Raw genomic sequence first — 13275 nt, forward strand, 5'->3', positions numbered from 1 at the left:
ATATACAACAAGTAACTCAAAGTGACTGAAAGCCAAAATGTAAGACCTAAAATTATAAAGCCCTTAGGAGAAAATACAGGGGTAAATCTTTGTGAATTTCAGTGAGGCAAAGTGTAAGTGACAAAAGAAACAAAATCAGTTGGACTTCATCAAAATGAAAAACTTTTGTGTGACAAAAAAGACTATCAAAAAAGTGAAAAGTCAACTCACAGACTGAGAAAAATTCTTTGAAAACCACGTATCTGATAAGGGTCTTGTATCCAGATTATCTAATGAACTCTCATAAGTAAAAAATGAAAAGGGACCTGATTTTTAAAATCTAAAAAAGATCTGAATAAACATTTATCTAAAGATATGTAAATGGTAAATTAAAAGATATTCAACATCATGAGTCATTCAGTTCAGTTCAGTTCAGTCGCTCAGTCGTGTCCGACTCTTTGTGACCCCATGAATCACAGCACACCAGGCTTCCCTGTCCATCACCAATTCTCGGAGTTCACTCAGACTCACGTCCATCGAGTCGGTGATGACATCCAGCCATCTCATCCTCTGTTGTCCCCTTCTCCTCCTGCCCCCAATCCCTCCCAGAATCAACATGAGTTGTTACTGACATGCAAATCAAAAACCACAATGAGTTATCACTTCACACCCACTAAGATGGCAACAATAATAATCAGAAAATAACAAGTTAGGATATAGAAAAAGGGGAATCCTCATACATTGCTTATGGGAATGTAAAATGGTACAGTCATTGTTGAAATGGTTTCACTGTTCTTCAATAAGTTAAACTGTTACATATAACTTAAAATTATATACATTATAAATATATAATTACCATATGACCCAGCAATTTCACTCCTAGGTATATACCCAAAATAACTGAAATCAAGGACTCCAGCAGATACCTGCACACAAATGTTCAAAGCAGTATTATTCACAATAGACAAAAGGTAGAAACAACCCAAATGTCCATCAGTGAATTAATGGATACATAAAATATAGTGTATCCACACAATGGAATATTACTCAGCCATGAAAAAGGAATAAAGCACTAATACATACTGCAACATGGGTGAACCTTGAACACATTATGCTAAGTGAAATAAGTCAGTTAAAAGGACCATACATTATATGATGCCATTTATATAAAATGTTCAGAATAGGCAAATTCATAGGAACAGAAAGTAGTTAGTGGTTCCCACAAGTTGGGGGAGGGGGGAATGAGGACTGACTGCTAATAATATGGGTTTTCTTTTTTGGGGTGATGAAAATGTTCTGGAATTAGATAGTGGTGATGGTTGAAAGGCAATGACAAAGAATGCTCAAACTACCATACAATTGCACTCATCTCACATGCTAGTAAAGTAATGCTCAAAATTCTCCAAGCCAGGATTCAGCAATACGTGAACCATGAACTTCCTGATGTTCAAGCTGGTTTTAGAAAAGGCAGAGGAACCACAGATCAAATTGCCAACATCTGCTGGATCATCAAAAAAGCAAGAGAGTTCCAGAAAAACATCTATTTCTGCTTTATTGACTATGCCAAAGCCTTTGACTGTGTGGATCACAATAAACTGTGGAAAATTCTGAAAGAGATGGGAATACCAGACCACCCGACTTGCCTCTTGAGAAATCTGTATGCAGGTCAGGAAGCAACAGTTAGAACTGGACATGGAACAACAGACATATTTCCTGTTTGGAACAACAGTTCCAAATAGGAAAAGGAATACGTCAAGGCTGTATATTGTCACCCTGCTTATTTAACTTACATGCAGAGTACATCATGAGAAACGCTGGACTGGAAGAAACACAAGCTGGAATCAAGATTGCCGGGAGAAATATCAATCACCTCAGATATGCAGATGACACCACCCTTATGGCAGAAAGTGAAGAGGAACTAAAAAACCTCTTGATGAAAGTCAAAGTGGAGAGTGAAAAAGTTGGCTTAAAGCTCAACATTCAGAAAACGAAGATCATGGCATCTGGTCCCATCACTTCATGGGAAATAGATGGGGAAACAGTGGAAACAGTGTCAGACTTTATTTTTTGGGGCTCCAAAATCACTGCAGCTGGTGACTGCAGCCATGAAATTAAAAGACGCTTTACTCCTTGGAAGGAAAGTTATGACCAACCTAGATAGCATATTCAAAAGCAGAGACATTACTTTGCCAACAAAGGTCTGTCTGGTCAAGGCTATGGTTTTTCCTGTGGTCATGTATGGATGTGAGAGTTGGACTGTGAAGAAGGCTGAGCGCCCAAGAATTGATGCTTTTGAACTGTGGTGTTGGATAAGACTCTTGAGAGTCCCTTGGACTGCAAGGAGATCCAACCAGTCCATTCTGAAGGAGATCAGCCCTGGGATTTCTTTGGAAGGAATGATGCTAAAGCTGAAACTCCAGTACTTTGGCCACCTCATGTGAAGAGTTGACTCATTGGAAAAGACTCTGATGCTGGGAGGGATTGGGGGCAGGAGGAGAAGGGGACGACAGAGGATGAGATGGCTGGATGGCATCACTGACTCGATGGACGTGAGTCTGGGTGAACTCCGGGAGTTGGTGATGGACAGGGAGGCCTGGAGTGCTGCGATTCATAGGGTCGCAAAGAGTCGGACACGACTGAGCGACTGAACTGAACTGAACTGAAGGTTGCATAACTTGGTCAATATACTAATAACCAGTAGACCATATATTTTAATAAGATAAATTTTGTAGTATGTGTATTTTATTTCTCAATAAAAAGAGAAAAAAATGGAAACAACTAATTAGGAAAAATTTGCAACCCCAAATTTAGAAACAAACTTTCTATTGCTAGAATTGAAAAGGTCACTGAAAAATTCTACTCTGTGGACAGAGAAGCCTAGTGGGCTACAGTCCACGGGGTCACAAACAGTTAGACACGACTGAGCAACTAAGCACAGCACAGCGTATCAATTATCTTATTTCACCAAAATCTCAGTGACCTCAACTTCCACAAGAATCTCTCATGGATTTGCTTTCAGTACTCATTCAGACCATGGAAAGCGAGTCATGCGAGGAGAAGGGCCATCAAGGAGAAGCAACATTGCTAGTCCTGGTATGACAAGGGCCTGTAGAATTTTAGTACATGATGAAACACTGGGAAAAAGAATTCAGTAAACAGTTGTCATTTGGCTAAATTCTTGAGGTAGAAAATGAAAATGATTCCTAAACCATGAATAATGTATTGGAAAGTTATGGTTTCCTGGGGGAGTTGAATTCACTCCTACTGTTAATAGTAATAGTGCTGTGTGAGTGACTCTCTGGATCCCAAGTGGGAAACTTGGCAAATGAGATTGTTATATTTCTGAAATTTCCATCATATTTCCAGTTTCATCTTACAAGGGAAATATTATCATCTGATGCTTTTGGAACATGGCTATACTCTTTCCTTTAAACTAACAGTGCTAGCTTTCTGATAAGTACAAATTCAACAAAAGCCTACTTCTAAACCTGGTTGGATTTATCTGTTTTATCTGTTCCAATCCATAGGTAAAAGACACCACATGTAATATTTTGGAGCCTATTTTTACACAAACAGAAAAATGGTAAATTCTAATTACATTTCAAACATCTACGGAAAACAAGTGATTCTGTGGACAATCTCTCTATAGGGATTGCCTCCCTGGGCTCTGAGTTAACAGACTTCCCTGTGGGCATTGGCTGTAGGAGTACAGCCATTCTGTACTGCTTCTTCCAAGTACTACACAGTTATGAAACTAGTAATTCTCTTTATGAAAGAGCTGCTAATTAGGCTTCTCGTTTGCACTACTGCATCTTATTGACATCTGTCAATCATACCAGGAACCTGGAGTCTAGGACAAGGGGAAGATATGGCTTAATCGGTTTGCCTTTTAGTGTTGATGGGTTAGGCATTTTAACAATAGTTAATGCCACCTTTCTTTTTGTTGTTGTTCCTATTGTTTATAACCTTTGCATCTGAGGTTGTTGTATAGATAAAGTTTAGCAATCGTAAAACAACTAGACTGAACCTATCTCAACACCTGCATTGGGCTTGTTTATGTAGTTGATGGCTTCTCCCAAGAAACTCTTGAAACCCACATGTCCCAATTCTAAATATTCTAATATACTAAGAATCCCTGAAGAGAACAATGAAATATACCACTGGTTGACATCAGACTCCCAAGTGAGTTGCTCGGTCATGTCCAACTCTTTGTGATCCCATGGACTGTAGCCCACCAGGCTCTTCTTTCCATAGAATTTTCCAGGCAAGAATACTGGAGTGGGTTGCCATTCGCTTCTCCAGGGGATCTTACCAACCCAGGGATCGAACCTGGCTTTCCCACATTGCAGGAAGATTCTTAACCATCTGAGCTACCAAGTGTGAGTCCCATAGATTACAGAATAATGACTCCCAAGGTTGACATCTGAAGTGTCATCCTAATAACTGGTTGATTGGTGATAGCTCTTAAACTGGTTAATAGCACATGACCTTAAATACATACACACCAGTATGTTAATTAGTAAGTGAATATGAACATTACCAAAAAGTACCCCACCCCCATTTTTTACGCAACATACATTTTATCTATATTATATTCTTACCAAACTTTCCTATCAAGTAAACTATTTCCTGGTTTTTATTAAGCTACATAGCCTGTGTATCATTTACAAATACAGAGTTCCTATAAAACCTGATAATTCACAATAACAATTCCCTTCAGAATCTGAATAAATCTGCTATAGGCATCCGCACAAATCAAAGCCACCAAGTAATTCCAGCGGATAGATCTGACCTAATTGCTATATGTTTACACATAAAACAAAATGTCACATTATAGTTGACTGTACATTCTTACATGCTGTGAATGCTGATTTATTTCAGGTTTTAAGTTTCATGTTCAGCCTACAAATTGTATTACCTAAGAGAAATTGCATTCTGGCTTTCAAATAAAAACCCTTGCTCTTTGCCTGTCTAATAAATTATAAACAAGTTTGATCTGGAGTCATAGCTATACTGGGCCCCTGCAGATCATCTTCTAATGGGGTAGCACAGTGTACTGCAAGGACAGGCAGGTCTTCTCGGCTTTGACACTCTCTGGGTCTTGGGGGAAATCTCTCCCCTTCTCTGAGCCTTGGTTTCCCCACATATATAACGAGGGGTTTGGACTGCATGAGCTCCAAGTCTTTTCTAGCTCTGACAGGCTATGATTTTTAGAGATTGTTAAGAAGAGGTAAGGACAGGAAAAGGGGAAATTATTTTCGAATGATTCTTTGTGAACTCAGGATTATTTTTGTGTGTGTGTGTGGCGATGCAAGGAAACCTGATCTAATTTTAGCTTCAACACAGTAAGGAATAATTGCTAATCAAATGTTAATAAAATGCTTACAGGCTCTAGGTCTGGAAAAGTCATTTTAAACAGAAAAACAATTGGGAATGTCAGCTGTTTTTTCACCTGTTCCTAGAGGAAATTCTTGGCTTTTAACTATGACATCCTCCTTTAACTCAACTACATTTAAACCTACTAGCAACCTCTCATTTTGAATTACACAGCAAGATACTCAACCCAGAGAATTGTCTTTCCCTTGACCTGAATCCTGTTCATCCAAAGGTTCCAGCACTGCATTGAAGTTCCTGCTTAGGAGGGCCTCCTGTCTATGCTAGAATGACTGGATGCCTTAATGAAACCATGAAACTTTATAATGAGATACTAAAGATTGTCCCCTCCCTAAGAATACTTTCTACGCTTGATGGCCTCCCCTCTCAACTGCCAAACTGCAGGGCTGAACTTGCAAGCAGGCAGAAGAGTTGGTTGCGGACAAGTAGAGATCTGAGAGGTGCTGTGTCCCCAAATCTTTTCCTTCTTAGGTACTTGCAGGGCTTGACATTCCAACTCTAGAGACACATTCCTTTGGGATAAACATTGATCATCTCAGGTGTCTTCCTGAAATAAAATGTCTGTTGGAGAGGTGAGTTATTAAATCACCAACACTTTGTAGTAATATTTCCTAAGGAGAAATCCTTAATATATTTTCCCTTGTTCCATAATACTGTGGAAAAAGAGATCCATGGTCAGATAAGTTGGGAAAATACATTATGCTACATCTCTTCATGAAGTGTCATAATGCATATTAGCATAGTAAAGGTTCTAAGTCCTGATGTAAACAAATTTTATTTCATCTACTGTTTAATCCTTAGGTGAGCATATGGAATGCTTCTGAAAAAAATGTAAATTGTGGTCCAATACACATAACATTTACCATCTTAACCATTTAAAAATATATAGTTCACCAGTGTTATGTATGCTCACATTGCTGTGCACCCAATTTCCAGAACATTTTCATTTTGCAAAACTAAAACTTCTCATCCATTAAACAACAACTTCCCATTTCTCCCTTCTCCCAGCCCCCGGCAACCAATGTTCTACTTTCTGTCTCTATGAATTTGACTCCTCTAGATACTTCATGTAAGTATAATAATATGGTATTGTCCTTTTGTGCCTGGCTTATTTCACTCAGCATAATGCCCGCAAGGTTCATCCATGTTGTAGCAAGTGAGAGGATTTCCTCCTAGGCTGAATAATATTTCATTGCATGTACATACTACATTTTGTTTATCCATTTATCCATTGATGGACATTTGGGTTTCTCTTACCTCTTGGCTATTGTAAATAATGCTGCTATAAACATGGGTATGCAAATATCTCTTTGAGATTCTGCTTTCAATTCTTTTGAATATATACTCAGAAATGGAATTGCTATATCATACAGTAATTTAATATTTAATTTCTTGAGGAACCACCATACTGTTTTCCATGGTGGTTGCACCATCTTACATTCCCATCAACAGGGCACAAGGATCCCAGTTTCTCCACCGTCTTGACAACACTTGTTATTTACTGTTTTTATTGACAGTAGGCACCCAAATGGGCTTCCCTGGTGGCTCAATGGTAAAGAATTTGCCTGCCAATGCAGGAGATGAGAGTTTGATCCCTGGGTCAGGAATATCCCCTGGAAAAGGAAATGGCAACCCACTCTAGTATTCTTGCCTGGGAAATCCCATGGACAGAGGAGCCTGACAGGGTCGCAAGAGTCAGTCATGACTTAGCAACTAAACAACAACAAGGCACCCAAATAGGTGGATCTCAGTGTGGCTTTGATTTGCATCTTCCTAACGATGCTTTTAACTGTGGTGTTGGAGAAGATTCTTGAGAGTCCCTTGGACTGCAAGGAGATCCAACCAGTCCATTCTGAAGGAGATCAGCCCTGGGATTTCTTTGGAAGGAATGATGCTAAAGCCAAAACTCCAATACTTTGGCCACCTCATGTGAAGAGTTGACTCATTGGAAAAGACTCTGATGCTGGGAGGGATTGGGGGCAGGAGGAGAAGGGGACGACAGAGGATGAGATGGCTGGATGGCATCACTGACTCGATGCACATGAGTCTGAATAGGCTTCGGGAGTTGGTGATGCACAGGGAGGCCTGGCATGCTGTGATTCATGGGGTCGCCAAGAGTCGGACACGGCTGAGTGACAGAACTGAACTGAACTGAATGATTAGTGATTTTGAGCATCTTTCCATCTGCTTGTTGAAAGAACAGTTTTTTTTTTCTTTTTTTTTTTTTAACACCATATCAGTAAAATTTCTGGGAAACACACTCAGAGGTATATTGCTAGAGCAGATGAATGATAATGACCGCTTTTCAGGATAGAGGAGTTTTTGTCCATTTATTTTAAGAGCAGCTAATATTTACTAGTTTGAAGGTAACTCGTATACAATTAGTATGTGTCCAAACAGTGATTATCTCTGGGTGGTAGGATTAGGAGTGAACTAAGTTATTTTGACTTTTATGTAATTTCTAAATTTCTACAATTAACCTGTATTAAGTAATTGTTAAACTCTAGTCTTCTGCTGCTGCTTAGTAGCTTCAGTCCTGTCTGACTCTGTGTGACCCTATGGATGATAGCCTGCCAGGCTCCTCTGTCCATGGAATTCTCAGGGCAAGAATACTGGAGTGGGTAGCCATTTCCTCCTCCAGGGGATCTTCCCAACCCAGGGAATGAACCCAGGTCTCCTGCAGTGCATGCAGATTCTTTACCATCTGACCCACCAGGGAAGCCCAAACGTTAGTATACTTGATGATAAATAGCTAGAGTGCAGTACTGTGCTAGCTGTTTTGGCCATAGCACTCAGCTTCCAGTGATCCTTTTCTTGTCACAAATTTTATGTTCCTGCGCTCCATTTAGCAGTTTCTTAGGTTCTGACTTATATCATTTGCTAATTATTCTCTGTGCGTGAATATTGACAGCTTTAATACTTGCAAAATCTTTAGGGGAAGGCACTGTGTTTTATATTTCTTTTGCATATCCCAGTAATAATAACCACAATTTCCAACCCTAACAAGCCACATCATCTAACAAAGGATGTGTTTCTCTGTGTTCATGTGGTATCTGACACGTGAAGCAGTTTGGGAGTCTTCATATGAATATTATAATACTGAAATTCTGGTGCATTCTCAGTGATTTATGAGGCAAAACAGACAAACGTTTTAAAGTATGCTCTTGAATGATGCAGAACTGTTACCCAAACCCAACAATAAAACATTCTCAAAACATTAGAGGACACTGAATATAAGAAATTAAACAATAATTTCTCCAATATTATAGACACTAGTATTCTTATTTCTCCATTTAAGTTTTGGACAATATTTTGATTCTACAACTTAGCATTTTGTCAAACATTGTTTAATTGGTTTTATGTAAACTGACTTGTTCCTAAAATAATATCCAATCAGAATATGCCATCTCATCTATTAGCTTTCCTCCTCTCAACAGATGTTCTGAGTCCTCATTGTTTCCAGATTACAATCAAGCTGTCCATAATACAGAAATCCAAACATCTGGGCCAAGGGAAAATGGGCAAAACCATTCAATCAGGTAATGGAGGAAATACTTCCTGCAAGTTTATCAAACAGCTATTCCCACAAGTGATATCCTGAAGTTACTAATCTGGGCTTGGCTGAAATTCTGATACAAAAAACCAGAGTGGACCTTTACATGTGGTTGCCTGATCGAGTGGACAGAGTAGAGGATTGGGAGCCAGACCTGGGGTCAAAACTCAGCTCTACCAACTTGCCAACTGATTACACATATACAAGTCACTTCCCTAATCAGTCTCATCTGTCATAAGCAGATTAAAATGCAGTCATCCCTCCGTATTCATGGGGTTTTCATTCTAGTTCCCCACGTGGATACCAGGATCCTCAGGTGCTCACAACCCTTATATAAAATGGCAAAGTATTTGCATACAACCTATGCACATCCTTCTGTATACTTTAAATCATCTATAGATTACTTGCAATATCTAATACAGTTGTAAATGTGATGTAAGGTGCTCTCTAAATAGTTGCCCATGGTCGGCAAATTCACGTTTCGCTCTTTGGAACTGTCTGGAATTTTTTTTTTTTTTCTGAATACTTTCGATTTGAGGTGGGTTGAATCCACAGATGTGGAAACTTCAGGTAGATGACTGACTATAGTACCTACTAGAGCAACTGTGAGGAATCATTGAGATGATACATGTAAAAGTATTTTGTAATATGTCACCCATAGTAATTTACGGTAAGTTTCTTGGTGGCTCAGCTGGTAAAGATTCCGTCTGTGACGCGGGAGACCTGGGTTTGATCCCTGGGTTGGGAAGATCCCCTGGAGAAGGGAAAGGCTACCCACTCCAGTATTCTGGCCTGGAGAATCCCATGGACTGTAAAGAGTTGGACACGACTGAGCGATTTTCACACACCCACTACAGAGAAACTCTACTTAGAAGATTATCAGTGTCTTCAGAAATTCTGTTTAACCCAGGGAACTATTATGGACCATTTTAGTCCTTCACTTATTCAAAACAAAACAAACAAAAGCCCCAAAACAACTGAAAGAGAAACAAGCTAATTAACATGTAGAAGAGAGGAGTGTATAATCTCCTAGCATAGTCACATTTTTTCCCCTTATCTTCTCTTATTTAAACTATAAAATATCCATGCAAAATGACTGAGCAGGCATTTCATTAAAGAATATATACAGATTGCCAAGAAACACATGAAAATGTGCTTACCACCATGACCCACTGCGGAAACACAAATTAAAACCACAATGAGATACTACTACACATCTACCTAAAAGTCTACACTCAAAGAATGAGAGTACCAAGTGCTGAATAGGATACAGACAAATTAGAGCTCTCCCACATTGCTTGTGGGACCGTCAAATGGTACAATCACTTTGGAAAACAGTTTAGAGTTTCTTAAAAAGTTAAACATTTATTTATCATATGACCCTCCTGGGTATCTACCCAGAAGAAATTAAAACATACTGTGGAGTCCCAGACCAAGGTCACAGGTGCAAGGCCTTGTTCCAAGGCCACAGACATGGAGCCCAGAATAAGGTCATCTCTGGAAATGACTGAACCCACAGCAGCCACTGCCATGAGCCACCCTGATCTAAATTGGCCAGCTCCCTGACCCCATATTAGGTAAAAATACCCACCCTAACCAATCACCTAATGCCACCCTTCCAGCAGGAATTGTATTTGTTTTGAAGCTACAAAAATTGGCTGCTAGCCTATGAAAGGGGTCAACTCTCCCTTGAGCCAGCCTGCTGTTCCAACGGTCAGCTCTCCCTGGTCTGTCAGGAGCTCAGCCTCCTGAGCTCGCAGTGCCCTGATTATCTCTAATCTTTGTTTTTCATAAACTCACTCCTTTCTGAAATACTGTATCTGGAAATTCTTTTCCAATCTGCACACAGACCATGGCACATATGTCTATACAAAGCATTCTACATGAATGTTCATAGCAGCATTATTTATAGTAGTCCAAATCCAGAAACATTTACCAAAATTGGTGAATGGATAAACAAAATGGGGTATATACGCAGACACTGAAAGACTACTCAGCAATAAAAAGGAACAAAATATTGATATATGCTACAACATAAATGAACCTCAAAAACATTATGCTAAGTGAAAAAAAGCCAGGCACAGAAGACCATATTTTATATAATTGTGTTTATATGAAATATTCAGAAAAGGTAAATCTATAGGGACAGAAAGCAGTTTAGTGATTGCTTGGGGCTGGGAATGAGTACAGAAAGTGACTCCAAACAGGCATGGAGAAATTGTTGGGCTGATGGAAATGTTCCAAATTGGATTGGGGTGATGGTTGCTCAACTGTATACACTTAGTAACACTCTTCAGACTGTATGTATGACAAACCTAGACAGCATATTAAAAAGCAGAGACATTACTTTGCTAACAAAGGTCTATATAATCAAAGCTATGGTTTTTCCAGTGGTTATGTATTAGTGTGAGAGTTGGACCGTGAAGAAGACTGAGCGCTGAAGAATTGATGCTTTTGAACTGTGGTGTTAGAGAAGACTCTTGAGAGTCCCTTGGACTGCAAGGAGATCCAACCAGTCCATCCTAAAGGAAATCAATTCTGAATATTCATTGGTAGAACTGATGATGAAGCTGAAGCTCCAATACTTTGGCCACCTGATGCAAAGAGCTGACTCATTAGAAAAGACCCTGATGCTGGGACAGATTGAAGGCAGGAGAAGATGATGAGAGGACAAGATGGTTGGATGGCATCACCGACTCAATGGACATGAGTTTGAGCCAGCTCCAGGAGTTGGTGAAGGACAGGGAAGCCTGGTGTGCTGCAGTCCATGGGGTCTCAAAGAGTCGGACACAACTGAATGACTGAACAACAATGGGTGAATTTTATTAAATGTAAATTATATTTCACTAAAGTGGTTAAAAATCTCTTTGTAAAAAAGGGAGAAGTGCCAGTCAATGTGACAAAGGAGAAAAAACAAGCTTTGATGAAAATGCCTGCCCTTAATCAAAACCCAATAGGAAGCCAGCAATGTCTTCCCAGATTCCTTTCTTATCCTAGCTTTCAGCCACTGTAATCATGCCATTAGCTGGGAGACACATTAACTACAGGAAGTTCAAGTTGATACTTCTAAAAACTCAATTACTACTCTTCTGAGATTTCTCTTTTCCATCCCATGTCTTTCAGTTTTTTCAATATTTGTTTTATGTTGTTCCCCCCGGAAATGTGTTGTTTTGCTCAACTTATACACACTTTTTCCTTCTATAGTCTGCATGAGCTCTTTTCTCTTCCTCTTTCCTAATTCCATGCTCATGGCTCTTATAGGCAGTATTTCATAACAATGAATTTATATTGGAACAGACAGATCCCAACAGATAACTGAACTACTTACTTGTAGAACTAGTGATTTCCAATCTATACTCACTCTTGTATGGATGCAAAATATCATTATCTATCCAACAATGCAGAAGTGAACAGAAAATGAAAATAGGCCAGCTAGACAATACTTCTTTGAGTTACTCTGTGAGGACTGGAGGACTTGGCATCAGACAAATGCATTGCATGTGTGAGTGCTTTAGTCATGTCTGACTCTTTGTGGCCCTGCCAGGCTCCTCTGTCCGTGGGATTTTCTAGGCAAGAATACTGGAGTGGGTTGTCTTGCCCTTTTACAGGGGATCTTCCCAACCCAGGGATCGAACTGCATCTCCTGTGTCTCCTGCACTGCAGGCAGATTCTTTACCACTAAGCTACCAGGTAAAGCCCTGAACCAAAGGCAGAGGTAGCCAAGAGTCTTGGACACTGAAGCGACACCTTAAAGCATCTCTCTCTATATTGTACAGTGTAGTCATAAAAGGTAAGGAAGTCTACTTTAGAAAGGTTTCTTTAAAAAAATAAATAAAAAAGAGTTAACATTTTGAAATTTTGGTCCTAACTTTGAGGTGTCAAAACTACCTGGGCTTTCCAGAATTCCCAAGAAATTTAGGACCTCAATGTTTAAAATGTACCTAAGATGATATGCCAGACCCATGATTTGTTTATCAAACCACAACCAACACATTCATTACGCCCTGGTATACTGCAAAGAGTAAAGCATTTGGAGTCTGAGGACCCGGATTCCTAACTCCTTTGTTTCCTCCACTTACTGGAAGTGAAACCTTCGGCAGATCTCTGAACCTCACAAATCTCTAGTTTCCCATGCTATAAAATTAGGATAACAGTAATACCTACCTCACAGGGTTATGGGAATTAAATGTGCTTGTGTATATAAAAAGGACTTTGTAAACTGCAGAGACCCATGCCAATAGAAGCTTTCTACTTTCCAGAAACTCCAAAATTCTTTAGATGGTACTCTGAACTTATAGGGCATGCCCCAAGATTACTTCAAAAAACATTGCTTTCATTTCCCTATCTCT

At 39.5% G+C, this 13275-nt stretch overlaps 1 protein-coding gene across 1 annotated transcript in view; it reads right to left on the bottom strand.

Moving 5' to 3' along the window:
• The window catches only part of GPC3 (glypican 3), a 459188-nt gene that overhangs the window by 79699 nt on the left and 366214 nt on the right, over positions 1-13275 (bottom strand). The window lies entirely within an intron of this gene.

The sequence above is a fragment of the Bos javanicus genome, chromosome X (assembly GCF_032452875.1).
Source record: "Bos javanicus breed banteng chromosome X, ARS-OSU_banteng_1.0, whole genome shotgun sequence".
Classification (NCBI taxonomy): Eukaryota; Metazoa; Chordata; class Mammalia; order Artiodactyla; family Bovidae; genus Bos; species Bos javanicus.